The following is an 18,703-nucleotide window of genomic DNA, read 5'->3' on the forward strand; positions in this document are numbered from 1 at the left end:
CCTACCACCCAGGACCTCTACACCAGGCGGTGTCAGAGGAAGGCTCTAAAAATGGTCAGACTCCAGCCAGCCTAGTCACAGACTGTTCTCTCTGCTACTGCACGGAAAGCGGTATCCGGAGCGCCAAGTCTAGGTCCAAGAGGCTTCTAAACAGCTTCTACCCCCAAGCCATAAGACTCCTGAACACCTAATAAAATGGCTACCCAGACTATTTGCATTTGCCCCCCTCTTTTACACCGCTGCTACTCTCTGTTATCATCTATGCATAGTCACTTTAATAACTCTACCTACATGTACATATTACCTCAACTAACCGGTGCCCCCGTACATTGATCCTGTACCGGTACCACTCTGTGTGTAGTCTCGCTATTGTTATTTTACTGCTGCTTTTTAATTACTTGTTACTTTTATTTCTTATACTTACTCCTATTTTTGTAAACTGAATAGTTGGTTAGGGGCTCGTAAGTAAGTGTTAGGAATTTTATGAATAATGACTAAACAATATCTACATTTTAAATAGAACTATAACTAATTAAAACTTAAACTCTGTTTTATTATATCTGATTAATAATGATAATTCATAAGGAAGGGATTGTGTAGCATGAAACAGGGGGTAATTAAACATAATACGTACCATTCCAGCTAGGTTGGGGAGGAAATGGATTGTGGGTTTTAAGTAAGCAGAAAGGATCGTTAACCTGTGGTTGAACCGACTCAACTTGTTTAGATAAGGCAGCGAGTGTTTTCCTGGGTTTTCCATTATCTGGAACTGTCTTCTAAATAGTGATAGATGAAGACTTCACAAGTTTAATCTTGTTTTAACGGTGTGTCTGAAGTGAGCGAGCGAGGGGGTGGGAATAAACTTTTGAACTTTTCTGTCCTGGTCGATAGTGGGAAGGACATTTTATAACCTATGACGTCATATTTTGTATATAAACTGTTGTTTGTGGTTTCATGGCAGCGCGCTCCGAGAATAAATACTATTGTCTAATTTTGATTAGACTAGTCTCCTTCTATTTTATGCAAATAGGAATCTTACAAATTCTTATAAAATACTGAGTGATTTAATTAATGTACAATTATAGGAATTATGAAATTACATTAACAGTAAGTATTTCACTGTAAGGTCTGTAAAAAAAAGTTTAAAAAAAAGTTGATATCCACCTTTATAAACACATGGTTGCTATGTTTTTATTTTATTTGTGGTTGTAAACATTATTTTGAGTTAATTCTATGGGGGGGGGTATGCAACAACAAAAACTAGAGTACAAGGGGGAGGCTCATGTGAAAGTATTTTTTGTGTGCATTTTTTTTTAATGACACCTCAAGTTCCTCAGACGTGAAATTATGACTGACGAAATGAAGCCTGATTTGCATGAAGATTTCAAAGGAAAAGGGGAATGGAAAGAGCAGAAGTAAATCTTTCGGACTCTCTGGTTGTATCTGATGAGGGACACAGTCTCAGGGAAGGAGGTGGTTCTGCCTGTAAAGTTGGGCCAACAAAAGAGTGCATTAGCACACAGAGATCCTATTTGTCTACTATCAGTAGGCACTATCACACCATAGAAACAGTTAGAAAAACAAAATATTATACATTTATCTATATGCGTCACACACTCTTCCCTCGTTCCATGCCTGTACAATTAGGAAACTGAAATACAACACATGCACTTCCACATTATCTTTTTTTCATCACATTACTTACTTTATTTCGTAACACCTTTTTGAAAAATATTTCAATGTGTAGATGGAAACTTGATCATAAATTATGATCTGTAACTCCAACAGGACATTATGTGCATGTAAATACATGAATTTCAAGCCCGGTGGTGTTGAGGTCAACAGCATGGTAACCTGGTCCTGGGGTCAAGGGTCAGTCCTCCTCCAGGCTGATGATCTCCGCCTGACCACAGTCCCCCAGCAGGGTCAGCAAATTCCTGTCACACATGCAGAGAGTGAGTGAGTCACAGAGAGGGGTCACAAATTGACTCACAAAGGTGTCACAGCACAAGATCCAGTATATTTCATATACAGTGCATTCAAAGTATTCAGACCCCTTGACTTCCCCCCCAAAAAAATTGTTACAGCCTTATTTTAAAATTGATCAATGTACACACAATACCCCATAATGACATGACAAAAAAAAATCTCTCTCTCTCTCTCTTTCTCTTTCTCTTTCTCTCGTCTTGTTGGGTATGACGCTACAAGCTTGGCACACCTGTACTTGGGGAGTTTCTCCCATTCTTCTCATCAGATCCTCTCAAGCTCTGTCAGGTTGGACGGGGAGCGTTGCTGCACAACTATTTTCAGGTCTCTCCAGAGATTGGATTCAAGTCCGGGCTCTGGCTGGGCCACTCAAGGACATTCCCGAGACTTGTCCCAAAGCCACTCCTGCATTGTCTTGGCTGTGTGCTTAGGGTCGTTGTCCTGTTGGAAGGTGATCCTTCACCCCCGTCTGAGGTCCTGAGCGCTCTGGAGCACTGTACTTTGCTCCGTTCATCTTTCCCTCGATCCTGACTAGTCTCCCAGTTCCTGCTGCTGAAAAACATTGCCACAGCATGATGCTGCCACCACGCATTACTGTAAGGATGCTGCCAGGTGTCTTCCAGATGTGACGCTTGGCATTCAGTTCAATTTTGGTTTCATCAGACTAGAGAATCTTGTTTCTCATGGTCTGAGTCCTTTGGGTGCCTTTTGGTGCCTTCTGTCTGGCCACTTTACCATAAAGACCTGATTGGTGGAGTGCTGCAGAGATGGTTGTCCTTTTGGAAGGTTCTCCCATCTCCACAAAGGAACTCTGTCAAAATGACCATCGGGTTCTTGGCCACCTCCCTGACCAAGGCCCTTCTCTCCCTTTCGCTCAGTTTGTCCCGGCCAGCTCTAGGAAGAGTCTTGTTGGTTTCAAACTTGTGTGCTTTTCCAAATCATGTCCAATCAATAGAATTTACCACAGGTGGACTCCAATCAAGTTGTAGAAACATCTCAAGGATGATCAATGGAAACATGACCCACACCGTCATTTCGAGTCTCATAGCAAAGGGTCTGAATACTTTTTTATTTCACCTTTATTTAACTAGGTAATTCAGTTAAGAACACATAAGAACAAATGATTATTTACAATGACGGCCTACACTGGCCAAACCCGGACGCCCTATGGAACTCCCAATCACGGCTGGTTGTGCTACAGCCTGGAATCGAAACAGGGTGTCTGTAATGACACTGAGATGCCGTGCCTTAGACCGCTGCGCCACTCAGGAGTAAATAAGGTATCTGTTTTTTGTTTTTTATACATTTGAAACCATTTCTAAAAACCTGCTTTGTCATTATGGGGTAAGATTGATAGATTGTAGATTTATGAGGGAAAAAAAATATATTTAATAAATTCTAGAATAAGGCATATTCTAACATGTGGAAAAGGGGAGGGGTCTGTCTGTCTGTATTGTCTGTCTTGTCTGTCTGTCTGTTTGTCTTGTCTGTCTTGTCTGTCTGTCTGGTTGTGTGTTTTTATTAGTGATGTGGTTTGATATCTGGCATGTCAACACACAGGCTTTATGGTTGTATGACTACTAGATCAGGTTATGTCCAACATTTGAAAACATTTTTGCTACGGTGTACAATAATTGACACGACCCAAGTGCTGAATGCAGAGAGAGGAAGAGTAAAGGTTATAGCAGTTGGTGTCACTCACTGTAGAACAGGGACAGTCTGGTCACATGGCTGAACGTCTCTCCACCACCAGCTGCAGGGCCTCTGTATTGGTCCTCCTCACTGTGAACGCACAGCTGCTTTTAGACTAGTTACCACACGCGGACGCACATTGCACACACAAAAAACCTAGAGAAACACTATACCCATAAAGGCAAGCTTGTTCGACACATTGTTCACAAATATGATGACTGTGTCTTTATGTGTGTGTACTCTCACCGTGAAGCTCCGTGGCCAGCTTCAGGCAGCGGAGCAGAGAGGGGAAGGGGCATGGTGAGCAGGGCGGGGTCACAGTCATTGTTCCGTCTCAGCAACTCCAATAGGAAGGCCAGGACCGTAACCAGGCGGGGAGGAGGGGCGTTGCCTTTGAAATGCAGGAAGTTCTCACTATGCAGACAGACACAGATGAGGTATGGCACAGAGACAGTAATGTCTGGCCATTTAGTAGATGCTCTTAGGAGGCTGTCAAGGTGGATTAGGATGAAGTTGTCCTGAGACGCTGCTCCAAGGTGAGTTTGGCTTCGCATTCCCTTACTTAATTATTAAGGTGAGGATTTGGGCAGGGTTTACTCACCCTGGATCTGTGCCTAAGAGCAATCTCTACCCAGAGCGTCAGAATCCTACCTGATCACCTGCAGGACGCTCCTCCTCAGTGCTGCCCCACGTGGGGCGGGCGTGGCCTCGCAGGCCGCCAGCAGCACCGGGTGATTGGCTATGGCCCCAACCGATGGAGTGGCAGGCAGGAAATGGTCAAGGTATGTGGAGATGACATCACGGAGCTGCTTCTTTAGGTAGGCTCCCTGAGACAGACATACTAGCTGCTATACACAGACCCTGGAGGGGAAGAAAGGAGAGACAGAGGCACAGTGAGAGAGGTCAGTATATAGTATTATTAATGCTCATGGGAAATACTTCTGGATTTTTCTGTCCTCCCCTCTAACCCTGCTAGTACTTTCTGAAGTATCCAAACAATACTTTTTCCCCCTGAAAGTATCCAAACTGGGGTAGTAAGTAACATAATGTTTAGGTATAGGGAGTGTGTGTGTGCGTGTGTCTGTTCATGTGTCCCACCTGCAGGTAGAGGAGTCCCTCAAGGCCTTGTCCAGCCCAGACAGAGAGTTAGGGAGGTGCATGCCCGTTGCCAACGTTGAACAGAAGCTGCTGGGCCTTGGAGGTGGCCAGCAGGGGACTCCAGTGCTTCACCACGCACCCTGAACACACACACACACACACACAGTCAACACCAAGGATGCCAGACATTCAACGTGTTTGAGGAGATAGGCTCGAAGCAAGTCGCTGGGCAGAATTGCTAATCGTGATCATATCCTGATCCTCTTACACGCGCCAATTCTTTCTCGCCCAACACCAAATTGACCTCTAGCCAATATATTTTCTATGCACTTGTAGAGATCTGAAATGATTGGATAGGTATAAGCAATAAGGTTATAGCTCCACCGTACACCTGTCCAGTCCTTAGAAATTCACACAACAGCCTACGGGGATAGGGGCAGACCTCCGTGATGCATACACCCACCCACAGCCCAGTCGGCCAGCAGCAGCCCCTCCTGAGGACTCGTATTGACCAGGTATGGTTTGATATACTCCATGATGTCCCCCTGTGTAGTCCAGAGCACGGGCGACCATGGCAGAACGCTCAGACAACACCTGCAGCCCACTGTACACACACCCCACAGCCTGAGAGAGAAAAATACAAATGCGCCATAATGCATTTAAGCTGTATTGGTATGGAAATGCGGACTTGCCTTTCAGCGTATGCTGTTGATATACTTGTTAATGCCAAAATAAAGGAAACACCAACATAAAGTGTCTTAATAGGGCATTGGGTCACCACGAGACACCAGAACAGCTTCAATACTTCTTGGCATAGATTCTACAAGTGTCTGGAACTCTATTGCAAGGATGCAACAACCATTCGTTCACGAGAAAGGACGTTTTGGAAAACGCTGTGTCATGCGTCGCTCCATGAATCTCCCATAAGGGTTTTTAATTGGGTTGAGATCTGTTGTTTGAGACACACACACACACACACCCTCAAAACCCCCTATGCTACTTTGAGAGCCTTCTTTCAAAGTCACTGAGATCTCTTCTCCTAGACATGGTAGCCAAAATAATAGACAACGGGGCATTTTTTATACATGACCCCTAAGCATGATGGGATGAATTGCTTGAATAACTCAGGAATCACACCTGTGTGGAAGCACCTGCTTTCAATATACTTTGTATCCCTCATTTACTCCTGGCGGTTACCTGTATGTATCTTGCATGCTGCAAATATCCTTGCTCACATGCGTGTGTGAGATGACAAGCTACCCTGTTACACCGTGTGTGTGACAAGGTGCTACCCTATTACAGTGTGTGTGTGTGTAGTACCTTGATGAACATCTCCAGAGCAGACCTGGGCACTAGCTTGCTGCCGGCTCTAGGCTGCAGCCCGGCCCTCTGCATTAGGAAGTCCACCTCGGGGAGCCTTAATATGAGCCTAGTGAGCTCTGACAACTGCTCCTCCAGAGCCCTGCCTGGAAAAAGTCAGTAACACGTCATAAATAATCATATATGCCACTTAGCAGACACTTTTATCCAAAGACTGCATTTACACATGTATCCCAATTATTGGCAAAATATCTGATCTGATTGGTCAAAAGACCAATAATTGGGCAAAATATCAAAATTGGGCTGCCTGTGTAAATGCTGGCCATGTTTAGGATGTGTATTAGCTCCTTATGGGACCTGAACCCACGACCGTAAGTGTTTCTAGTGCCACACTCTTTCCAAACTGAGTCACACACATACACACTTACATCTCCACAACAAAACACTGAAATAAACGTACAGCAATACACATACTTAAAAACGGAAACTAATGGGAAATCATCCAATATTGTAATAGACATGAAGTGCAGGTTGCAAGTGTTTTAAATGTGGCATAGCTTACTGAGGATGTCGTTCCATTGCTGAACGGAGACCAGTTAGGCTTGGCCAGTGTGTACACGCAAGACTGTAAGTACCTTTGGATAAAAGCGTTTGCTAAATGGTCGCATGTCCAGGGTTCTAGGTTGAGGTTCTGTACCTGCTCTGCTGTCGATGCCATCTGGGTTCTTGTGGATGTGCTGCTGCAGAACACAGCGGAACCAGGCTCTCACAGACAGGTTCTGGGCTGAGCCCGACACGGAACCTCCACAGCCGGAGCTCACTGAATACACCAGCTCGCTGGGGATGAGAGGTCAGTTTGACATAGAACAGCAAATGTGTGTAAGGGAATCACAAGTTAGAGTAAGGTGAGGTGCAGAATTGATCATCTTGATCAAACAATTAGTTAATGTTTGGGATGCGAGGTGATTTGTAGATCAGTGATTCTGTGCAGTCTGACCGCAATGTAGTGGATCTCAATCTCTATGTTCCACCGGAAAAAGGCGCTGCACAGATGTGCTAATCTGCATAAGGGAGGCTCACATGATGGATAGTAGTTTAGAATGCAAAGGTGATTTGTAGATCAGTGATTTTGTGCAGCACCTTGCTTAGAATGATCATTTCGGATGTCTGCCACCACACATGGTTTGTATTCATTAGTGCACTCCGTAGCAGTGTTTTCCTATAAAAACCAAAAAGAAGCGTTTCTTATTGGACAAGTTCAGACCCTGCTTACTCGGGTAATGTACTTGAGTAATGTTACCTGTTCTAGAGCAGGTGGGGTATGTAGCGAGTCACTAGCAGGGGGTGCAGCATGTCATCCCAGCTGAAGCACTGCATGATGGACTGGATGGGGTTGGGCTTTCCATGGTAACTACCATGGAAAATAAGTTTGAGAGAGTCATTCTATAATGGAAAGATGTATCACTGCATGCTCAACACAAAGCACAGATGCAAGATGTTGAGAGTAAAAGAACCGATGAGAGAGAAAAAGAGAGCGAGAGAGAGAGAGAAACAGTGAGACAAAGGCAGACAGTGTATATAATCTTATGAGAAAGACAATTGTTAGTTTGTGCAACCCACAGTGTGAAATTGTTGCATACAGTAAACATTTATCCTCCTCCCCCATTCCTCCCACTCTCTCCCTCTCTCCCTCTGTGTGTGCCTCTGACCTGCGGCAGCATCAGCCAGCTGGGCAGGAGGGGTGTTGGAAAGACACAGGCTGCGGAGGAAGGGGAAAAAGTTAGCCCAGAGAGCTGCTGCAACCGCTTGGTGGCAGTCTTTACCCACGCTGACATTGGGAGGAGGCAGCCAGGCACCGGGTGGGGGGGTGCATGCTGAGTGGCCAGGCTGGATATTGCACTGATGTACCCTCCTGTAGGAGACACACACACACCAATAACATCCTTATTCAACAGAAACACAGTATCTCCCTCTCCTTTACACTGCCTCTCCACCTCCGTCCCTTTCTTATATTCCGCTTCCTTCCTCTCTTTCACATTCTCTCCATCCTTCTTCAGCGCTCTCTCACTCTTCCCATCTCTGGGGGGATTAGGTCATGCGGTGTGGTGCAGGGTAGAGAGGAGCAGGAGAGGGAAGAGCGGGGCTGATCCCCTGTACACAGACTGGGCTCTGGCTGCTGGGTCTGCCTGGCCCCACTGCGGCTGGCATTAGCCCAGATAAGCAGCTGAAGGAGCTGTAATCTCATTTAGACTGGAGATGATCCTCCTGTCCCCTCATTCGCCCGGATGAAGCGAGGGAGAAAGGGATGGAGGGGAGGGAGGCAGGGGTGAGTACTGGCACCCTCAGCTCCCCTTGCACTCCCCACTCATGTCTCTCACACACACACACACACACACACACACACACACACACACACACACACACACACACACACACACACACACACACACACACACACACACACACACACACACACACACACACACACACACACACACACACACACACACACACACACACACACACACACACACACACCTCTGCCTGCGCCTTCCAGCAAGGTTGCATCTAATCCAGAGAGAGCTGAGACAATCGATTAGAGTCTGAATTCATTAGCCTCGTTACTACAGCGGAATGGGCCTTTCACACCCATCAAGGCTCATTGTACAAGACATAGTCAGAGACCCCACTTAATCCTCCCCAATGCCGCTTCTTATAGCTGTGCACACACACACCATTAGAGACCCCACTTAACCCCTAACCCAAATGCAGCCACTAACACACACACACAGACCGACTTACAACCTAGACAGCTGGTGAAACTGTGGGTTTGCACAACCGATGAATTTCTGCACAAACTGACAGAAACAGTCTCATGGAAGCTCATCTGCATGCTCGTCGTCCTCACCAGGGTCTTGCCTTGACTGCAGTTCGGCGTCGTAACCGACTTCAGTGGGCAACTGCTCACCTTCGATGGCCCCTGGCACGCTGGAGATGTGTGCTCTTCACGGATGAATCCCGGTTTCAACTGTACCGGGCAAATGGCAGACAGCTTGTATGGCGTCGTGCGGGCAAGTGGTTTGCTGATGTCAACGTTGTAAACGGAGTGCCCCATGATGGGGTTATGGTATGGACAGGCATAAGCTATGGACAACGAATACAATTGCATTTTATCAATGGCAATTTGAATGCCCAGAGATACCATGTCGAGATCCTGAGGCCCATTGTTCCTCCCGCCAATCCCTCATATTTCAGCATGATAATGAAGGCATACCCCATATCGCAAGGATCTGTACACGATTTCTGGAAGCTGAAAATGTCCCAGTTCTTCCATGGCCTGCATACTCACCAGACATATCACCCATTGAACATGTTTGGGATGCTCTGGATCAACGTGTATGACAGCATATTCCAGTTCCCGACAATATCCAGCAATTTTGCACAGCCATTGAAGAAGAGTAGGACACCATTGTACAGCCTGATCAACTGTAAGAGGATGTGTTACACTGCATGAGGCAAATGGTGGTCACACCAGATAGTGACGGGTTTTCTGATCCACGCCCCCCAACCTTCTTCTTCTTTTTTTTTTTAAGCTATCTGTGAGAAACAGATGCATATCTGTATTCCCAGTCATGTGAAATCGCTAGATTTAAGGTCTAATGAATTTATTGAAATTGACCGATTTCCATATATGAACTGTAACTCAGTAAAATCTTTTTAAATTGTTGCATGTTTATGTTTCTCTATTTTGTTCAGTGTGGTTAAGACATACCGTAGCCTACACCGGCTTAATGCATTTGTTGTTATTGTCGGCTAATCAAAGTGGCACTTTCTACAGTGGCTCCATGTGAAGCAAACAACGTAGATCTTTAAATCAATGCCAAGTTGAATTAAAATTAGGGAATTAAGTTAGTTAAATGATAAGGAGTAGGCTACAACGACCAACCATCAGGTAGGCTGTTGTTTAATCTAAAATTAGTTGTAGACAAGGACGGGAAGCACAGCAAAATAGCCTCAATTAGCCTAGGTAGCTCGCTATATTAGCTAGCTTCTTTACATTGATTTGATACGGTCAAGACAGGCACTATCTGTATGGCTACTCTCTCTCTTTTTCTCCTTCCCGGGTCAAACTCAAGCAAGCAGAGTAGCACCTCTCTCCTTTAGTTGCGCAGGATGCGCAGCAAGCCAGTTCCCAAGTTGTTTTTTATTTATTTTTTACCCCTTTTTCTCCCCAATTTCGTGGTATCCAGTTGGTAGTTACAGTCTTGTCCCAGTCAACTCCCGTACGGACTCGGAAGAGGCGAAGGTCGATAGCCGTGTGTTCTCCGAAACACAACCCAGCCAAGCCGCAATGCCCGCTTAACCAGGAAGCCAGTCGCACCAATGTGTCGGAGGAAACACCGTACACTGGGCAACCGTGTCAAATTGCATTGCGACCAGTCCGCCACAGGAGTCGCTAGTGCGTGGTGGGACAAGAACATCCCTGCCGGCCAAACCCTCCCCTAACCCGGACAGCGCTGGGCCAATTGTGCACCGCCCCATGCGTCTCCCGGTCACGGTCAGCTGCGACAGAGTCTGGACTCGAACCAGGATCTCTAGTGGCACAGTGCCTTGGACCACTGCACCACACACAGTTTTTTAACACATGTATTTCGACTTTCCGGACAACTAATACAATGTCATGATATTATTCTAATAGTGAAATTATTTAAAATACCCAACCATAAAAATAAACAAAAATAACGTCTCAGCTAAGAGCAATTTCTCAAGCAAAACTTTTGCTAGGACTGTCTGGGAGTGGTCTGAGTGAAGAGAGAAAAACTGAAAACGAGCAGCTATTGCCTGAGGGGTTTGGAACTCTCTTTCTTATTGGTCTATTAACTAATGTAACTAGGCAGGCCAAAAATCCCACCAAAACAGGCTGACATTCCAGGCGATTTTCAAACAGCTCTTACACTAAACGGGCGTTATAATAATTTTCACAATTACACAGTATTATCCAACCTCAGTGTGGAAAATGATGTTTATGATTGCACTGGTCCTTAAATAATGACAGGGGACAACAACTATTGCCTCCCTCCACCTCTATAATGTCCATCCACTGCTCTTTAGAGAGAGACTCAGGGTCCAATGGAGGGCCAAGGTGTAGGGGCGTAGGGTCTAGATACGGAGGAGAGCACTTAATTAAGATCTCAGATAATTTTCCACCACCCGTCCCCCAATATAATACTGAATGTGTACCACTGAGACCTCACACACACCCTCTGGTGACACAGGGGTCTCAAGCCCTCATGCACAGGATCGTGGGAAGGAATGCAATGTGAGGAATTAGTCTACTGGTTGGCTGTTAGGCGGGCGGCCGGCCTTGGCGACGGCCATACGAGTCAGTGGTTGTCACACACGCACACACACCTCTTGGTCGCAGCCTCTGGTGGGATAATTCTCTTGATGTGTGCAGATTCCTCTCTGCTCTTAATAAACATAATGACGGCGAGGCACAATTTGCAGGACTACATAATTACCTGTTAATTGTGTCACTGAAAACGCATTAATCACAGAGATACCAAGTACCGCCAGGATGGAGAATTAAGCATAATTTGGCGGGACGAATTTGAGAGAGCGCTTTTTTATTTCATTAAATGGGTCAGCGTGATCTCGGCCATAACACTGTCCCCTTTGGGAGTTTGTGCAAATGAGTGCCCTCCAACCCCGAAATATGAGATGGGGACGTTTTTAGAATTAGCGAAGCTAACAAGATATGCCGCATTACGGGAGCCTGGACTGAAATAAGAGAAGAGCACACTTTAGTGATGGGTGAAAAATCTACAGTTACATATCGGGATTTTTTTTAAACGATATATCGTATTGACAATATCGCAATATTTTTATATTGTATCGGCACTTAAGTATCGTGATATCGTATTGTGAGGTCCCTGGCAATTCCCAGCACTAGCACACTTAGTGTTTCACCTTGGAGATATGTGTGTATGTGGGAGTGTTGACATGTATACACAGGAGAGCCAAAGCAAGCACACACTCATATAAGTCTGGCAGCTTACTGCTTCATTAGCGCTGACTCAGGGTAATCCAAACGGAACAACCAGACATCCTCTCCCTCCTGACACCTCTGTTCTACCCTTTTACTTCTTCTCTCACCAAAACAGACACCTGTTTCACCTGTGCCTTTCTCTCTAAACCCTTGACCTCTGACCGGGTCGTCCGTGTAACACACACTCGTGGCCTGCCGGTGAACTCACCCTGACGCCGTCTCCACTCTCTACCACACAGTCACTCCACATACTCACGACCAGCCGCTATACCCATGGTGACCGCACTGGGGCCTCTAGAGGCCATATCTATACTCAGGCCTCTGCCAGCACCTGCTGAAGGGACCTGGGGGCCACGGGGCCCCGAGAGGCAGAGAGGGGCCTCCGGACACAATGGATGGGCTGGATTTATTGAAGGGATGGAGGGGGGACAGAGGACAGCAAAATCCTGCCTTTGTAGATGTCAGTACTGACCCCTTTACGGCTTCTAGATCCCAGCATTGATAGGTAGGGCCAGGAGTTTTTTTCACGTGATCATGACAGCAAAAACGAGTTTTCGGGTCTAAGGCCACTGCCTGAGAGCATGTCTCTCTGTCCATCTGTCTGTCTGCTCGTCAATGTGTAGAGTGTGTGTGTGTGGGCATTTGTATTAACTGTGTCTCAGTGAGTTGCTGAGTGTTTGTCCCCCCTCCCCAGGGCAGAGCTCAGCTCCGACTGGCAGCAGGCAGGCAGCAGCAGACCGAACCCTTCATTGAGTAGCTTCTCCTCCGACAGACCGAGACACACGCTCGTCTCAAACACCTCGTCCACACCCTCTAGGTAGGGCCCCAGAGGGCCAGGCGGCGAGACGGTTCTGTGGTCTTCAGGTAGAACTCCCTGGCAGTCTGAGAGAAGGCCAGCCAGCTAGCTTGGGCCCCCACATCAAGGCCCCTCTCCTGGAAGAGTAGTAAGAGAGCCAGCAGGCCCCTCTACACCAGGCTCTGTTGGGCGGGGTCCAGAGGGAGCAGGCCCAGCAGCTCACAGGCCCGGCCGGCCATGTCCTCCAGATAGGCCAGCCGGGCCACCACAACGAACAACAGCAGGAAGTTCATCAGCCCCGCCACTGGTGGAACTCGGAGTACGCCCTGGAGAGGAGAGAGCGAGAGAGATTGATGAGAAATAAGGGACATGAGTTTCCATTAGCCATAGTAAGATGAAGAGATAGTAGTGTCACAGTTTAAGTTGAGTGTGTGACATTCATATTACTCATCTTTCACTGAGACTTTGCATTGCTCTCGTCAAGATCAGAGTGCATATGTATTGGTAGATCTCCCCACCCGCACCTTCCTCCATCACAACGCTCCATCACTCCTTCTATGGTGCTGATGAGAGGCATGCCAGGCATGCGTGATGTGTCTGTGTGTATGAGAAAAACACCCAGCGCAACGTTGTTAGATCCTGCGGGTACTGTGAACAAATGCCTTTAGAGATCATGTTAAATGTCAGACACTCAGCCACGCAGCGGTAGGCACACAGTTGCCCTCTCTGCAGTCAAACCAATCTACTGCAACACCAGTTAGAGATCAATAACTACTACACACACACACACACACATACACACACACACACACACGCCACAGAGGGCTCCATAGTTCCCACAGCACATATTGAGGAACAGGGACTGAAACTTACAAATTATGAGCATTACCATGACTAGGGCTGTGGCGGTCATTAATTTTTTGCAGCCGGTGATTGTCAAGTAAATAACTGCCGGTCTCACGGTAATTGACCATTAATTAAAATAAACACATTTAGCATCTCCTGGCTTTCATGCATAGCCTACAAGCCACTGATGCAGACCTTTGGAACATCTACAGTACCAGTCAAAAGTTTGGACACACCTACTCATTCATTTCTACATAGTAGAATAATTATGAAAACATCAAAACTATGAAATAACACATATGGAATCATGTAGTAACCAAAAAAAGAGTTAAACAAATCAAAATGTATTTTAAATTTGAGATTTTTCAAAGTAACCACCCTTTGCCTTGATGACAGGCCTGCACACTTTTGGCATTCTCTCAACCAGCTTCATGAGGTAGTCACCTGGAATGCATTTCAATTACCAGGTGTCTTGTTAAATGTTAATTTGATTAATTTCTTTCCTTCTAAATGTGTTTGAGCCAATCAGTTGTGTTCTGACAAGGTAGGTATGGTATACAGAAAATAGCCCAATTTTATATAGACCAAGTCTATATTATGGCAAGAATTGCTCAAATAAGCAAAGAGAAACGACAGTCCATCATTACTTTATTAAGAAAGTTTTTTCAAGTGCAGTCACAAAAACCATCAAGCGCTACGAATAAACTGGCTCTGCATGTGTAGTTCCTACCGCAAAGCATGGAGGAGGTGGTGTGATGGTGCTTTGCTGGTGACACTGTTGTGATTTATTTAGAATTCAAAGCACACTTAACCAGCATGGCTATCCCATCTGGTTTACGCTCAGTGGGACTATCATTTGTTTTTCAACAGGACAATGACCCAACACACCTCCGGGCTGTGTTAGGGCTATTTGACCAAGAAGGAGAGTGATGGAGTGCTGCATCAGATGACCTGGCCTCCACAATCACCCGACCTCAACCCAATTGAGATTGTTTGGGATGAATTGAATCGCAGAGTGAAGGAAAAGCAGCCAACAAATGCTCAGCATATGTGGGAACTCCTTCAAGACTGTTGGAAAAGCATTCCTCATGAAGTTGGTTGAGAGAATGCCAAGAGTGTGCGAAGCTGTCATCAAGACAAAGGGTGGCTACTTTGAAGAATCTCAAATATATGTTGATTTGTTTAACACTTTTTTTGGTAACTACATGATTCCATGTGTTATTTCATAGTTTTGATGTCTTCACTATTATTCTACAATGTAGACAATAGTAAAAATAAAGAAAAACGCTTGAATGAGTAGGTGTGTCCAAACTTTTGATTGGTACTGTACATTAAAAAAAGTCAAATAAATCCATTTAATATAGCCTACACCATCACAATAAATCCATTATTTATTTTAGACAGGTCTGAAGAAACATGCTATGAAGAAAATGTAGTCTATTTCAGAACAGAATAGCATACCCTGATATGGCTGTGGGCTACACTAGGTTATTTAGCAGACAAGATTTGTTTAGTATTCCGTGGCATTATTTTATATTATTTTATAGTATGAAGAATAAAATGTAACATAGCTGAATGAAATAGAAAGGATATATTCTGTGTTGAGCGGTTAACAAAGAAAAATGTCTTCCTATATGCTTAATTTAGAGCTATTTATGCAACTTTATTTGTGATAAAATGTTGGGCTATACAGTGCATTCGGAAGGTATTCAGACCCCTTGACTTTTTCCTCTTTTTGTTATGTTACAGCCTTATTCTAAAATGGACTAAATAGTTGTTTTCCCCCTCATCAAGCTACACACAATACCCCATAATGACAAAGCAAAAACAGGTTTTATACATTCAGGCCAAAGAGTTCAATCTTGGCTTCATCAGACCAGAGAATCTTCTTTCTCGTGGTCTGAGAGTCCTTTAGGTGCCTTTTGGAAAACTCCAAGTGGGCTGTCATGTGCCTTTTACTGAGGAGTGGCTTCCGCTTGGCCAAACTATCATAAAGGCCTGATTGGTGGAGTGCTGCAGAGATGGTTGTCCTTCTCAAAGGTTCTCCCATCTCCCCAGAGGAACTCTGGAGCTTTGTCCGAGTGACCATCGGGTTCTTGGTCACCCCCTTGACCAAGGCCCTTCTACTCCCGATTGCTCAGTTTGGCCGGCCGGCCACTTCTAGGAAGAGTCTTGGTGGTTCCAAACTTCTTCCATTTAAGAAGGATGGAGTCCACAGTATTCCTGAGGACCTTCAATGCTGCAGAAATGTTTTGGTACCCTTCCCCAGAACTTAACCTCGACACAATCCTGCCTCTGAGCTCTATGGACAATTCCTTTGACCTCATGGCTTTGTTTTTGCTCTGACATGCACTGTCAACTGTGGGACCTTATATAGACAGGTGTGAATACTTTACGAATGCACTGTGTTTAGATTTTTAAAACATTCTAAGGCTGCATGATGCGACTCTAATGATGATTTGAAAAAGGTTTTCAAGGTTTTCGTCAGCCAACAAGATGAGCATGCCTAACGGACAGCAAAAGCACTAACCTTTGTCAATCTACTATCACCCATAGTACAAAAGTTTACCTATTCTATTGGTCAACTAGTCCTTTTGTGAGAGAAGTAAATATTCCGAACATACTCTGGGACAGTTGTTGGATGTGATAGACCTGAAATTAATACAACCATTCACATCAAAAAAACTTTTAAAAGCAATGAGGCTGGGCTTCCCGAGTAGTGCAGCGGTCTAAGGCACTGCATCGCACAACCGGCCGTGACTGGGAGTCCCATAGGGTGGCACACAATTGGCCCAGCTTTGTCCGGGTAAGAGGAAGGTTTGGTTGGGGAGCTTTACTTGGCTCATTGCGCTCTAGCAAATCCTTGTGGTAGGCCTGTCGCCTGCAGGCTGACAATGGTTGTCAGTTGAATGGTGTTTCCTCTGATACATTGGTGCAGCTGGTTTCCAGGTTAAGCGTGCGGGTGTTAAGAATCATGGTTTGGCAGGTCATGTTTCGGAGGACGCATGACTCAACCTTTGCCTCTTCTGAGCCTGTTGGGGAGTTGCAGCGATGAGACAAGATCGCAATTGGATATCACGAAATTGGGGAGAAAAAGGGGGTAAAATACAAAAATGTCAAATAGCAAAATATTAGGCTATTTCTTTACTTATAATAATAATAATAATAATATAATATAATAAGCGCAGCAATGCGCACACGGCAGTAGGCCATAAGCGCAAATGTACCAAAATGATATCAATTAGCGGGATAACATCATTCTAAAAAAGTGATGTGACTATCATTTATGTGATGTTGACTATTCATCGAAAAATGACATACCACGTTTAATTATTACGCAATTAAATTAACCATGCAACAATTAATGAATTAGTAATCTGGGGAACCACGGGAAAAGTTCATTTAATGAGTTACCGTTTCCCTAATTAACTCAAGAATATATCAGCATATCTCCATATCCTACCCGTCATATCCTACCCATCAATAATTTCCTCATATCAGTCTCATTCTGAACGTCGTAATATTCTTTAAATCTGCACGAACCCTAGTCTACATGATGACTCAGCCTTACTTGTGAACAATGACTTGGTCCCACCTCTGGCAGTTAACCTTTACACTGATTGTAAAGCGGATTAATGTGCTTAATTTTAAGAATATATTTGGCCACTTTAGTTGTGATACAAACCTTATCAACAGGCTACTTACTACATGAGGTGTGTGACTATGATTTGAAAAAGTCGCAAAAAGAAGTCATGCACTGTTTTCTTGCCTTACTGCACACACTAGGCATCATTCACAAGCGATAGATAATACATAATTCACAAGTGAAAGGCTGATATTGTCACCCATCAGACCATTCTTAATTGAATCTTGTCTTTACATATATTAAATCATGGACAGTACCAGTCAAAAGTTTGGACACACTTACTCATTCCAGGGTTTTTCTTTATTTGAACGATTTTGCCAAGAGTGTGCAAAGCTGTCATCAAGGCAAAGGGTGGCTACTTTGAAAAATATCAAATATATTTTTTCATTTGTTTAACACTTTTTTTGGTTACAACATGACTCCACGTGTGTTATTTTATAGTTTTGAGGTCTTCACTATTATTCTACAATGTAGAAAATAATAAAGAAAAAAATTAAGAAAACCCTTGAATGAGTAGGTGTGTCCAAGCTTTTGACGTGCACTGTATATGATTTGTGTGTGAAATTAGTTTTGATTTAGAATGGACCATTATCATGCAACTGTCTCGGAACAGGGGCAGGGGAAAGAATACATGTCATCTATGCACTTAAATAGCTAATGGAGGACGCTTTTCCTGTGGTTCATTTTCATGCCAGCCAGGTAGGCTATATTCCTGTTGTAAAGCGAAGCAATATGATAAAAATTAGGATAAATTGAGAAATAAATAGAGGCCTAGCCTATAAAAAGCTGATGGGATCCTCTTTTACTCGCGCAATTGTATAGCCTATAGAAATGTTGCGCAACATGAGCTCTCATTAAGTGTTCGATTTGATTTTCAATCACATTTGCATTTATGCCAGAGTGATTAGAGGGACAATAAAGTGCTGTGAGTACCAGGCAGTTAGCAAGTTTAATATGCTACTAATGACCATCAGAGCTTGGAGAAACTTAGGTACCGTGACTAAGCAGTCACGTGGAATTTGACTGCGGTCATGACACATGACTGCCGGTGTTGCGGTAATATGGTCACTGTAACAGCCCTAACCATGACTGTTACATGTTACAGGGAGAGAGAGTGAGAGGAGGAGAAGGTGAAAAGGTGAGAAAGAGAGACAAGGTGTATGGATGGTATGCATGTAGAAAAATAACCTAAGGCAGGAAGAGAGAGTTAGAAGAAGAGAAAGACGAGAAAAAGAGAGAAGGTAGATAGGGAGATCCATTTAGAGAAAAA

The 18,703-nt window shown here is 44.7% G+C and overlaps 1 pseudogene; it reads right to left on the minus strand.

Moving 5' to 3' along the window:
• Positions 1–1,689: 1,689 nt before the first annotated feature.
• The window catches only part of LOC118364020 (protein MMS22-like), a 28,762-nt pseudogene continuing 11,748 nt past the window's right edge, over positions 1,690–18,703 (minus strand).

This window comes from Oncorhynchus keta, chromosome 31, assembly GCF_023373465.1.
Source record: "Oncorhynchus keta strain PuntledgeMale-10-30-2019 chromosome 31, Oket_V2, whole genome shotgun sequence".
Taxonomy (NCBI): Eukaryota; Metazoa; Chordata; class Actinopteri; order Salmoniformes; family Salmonidae; genus Oncorhynchus; species Oncorhynchus keta.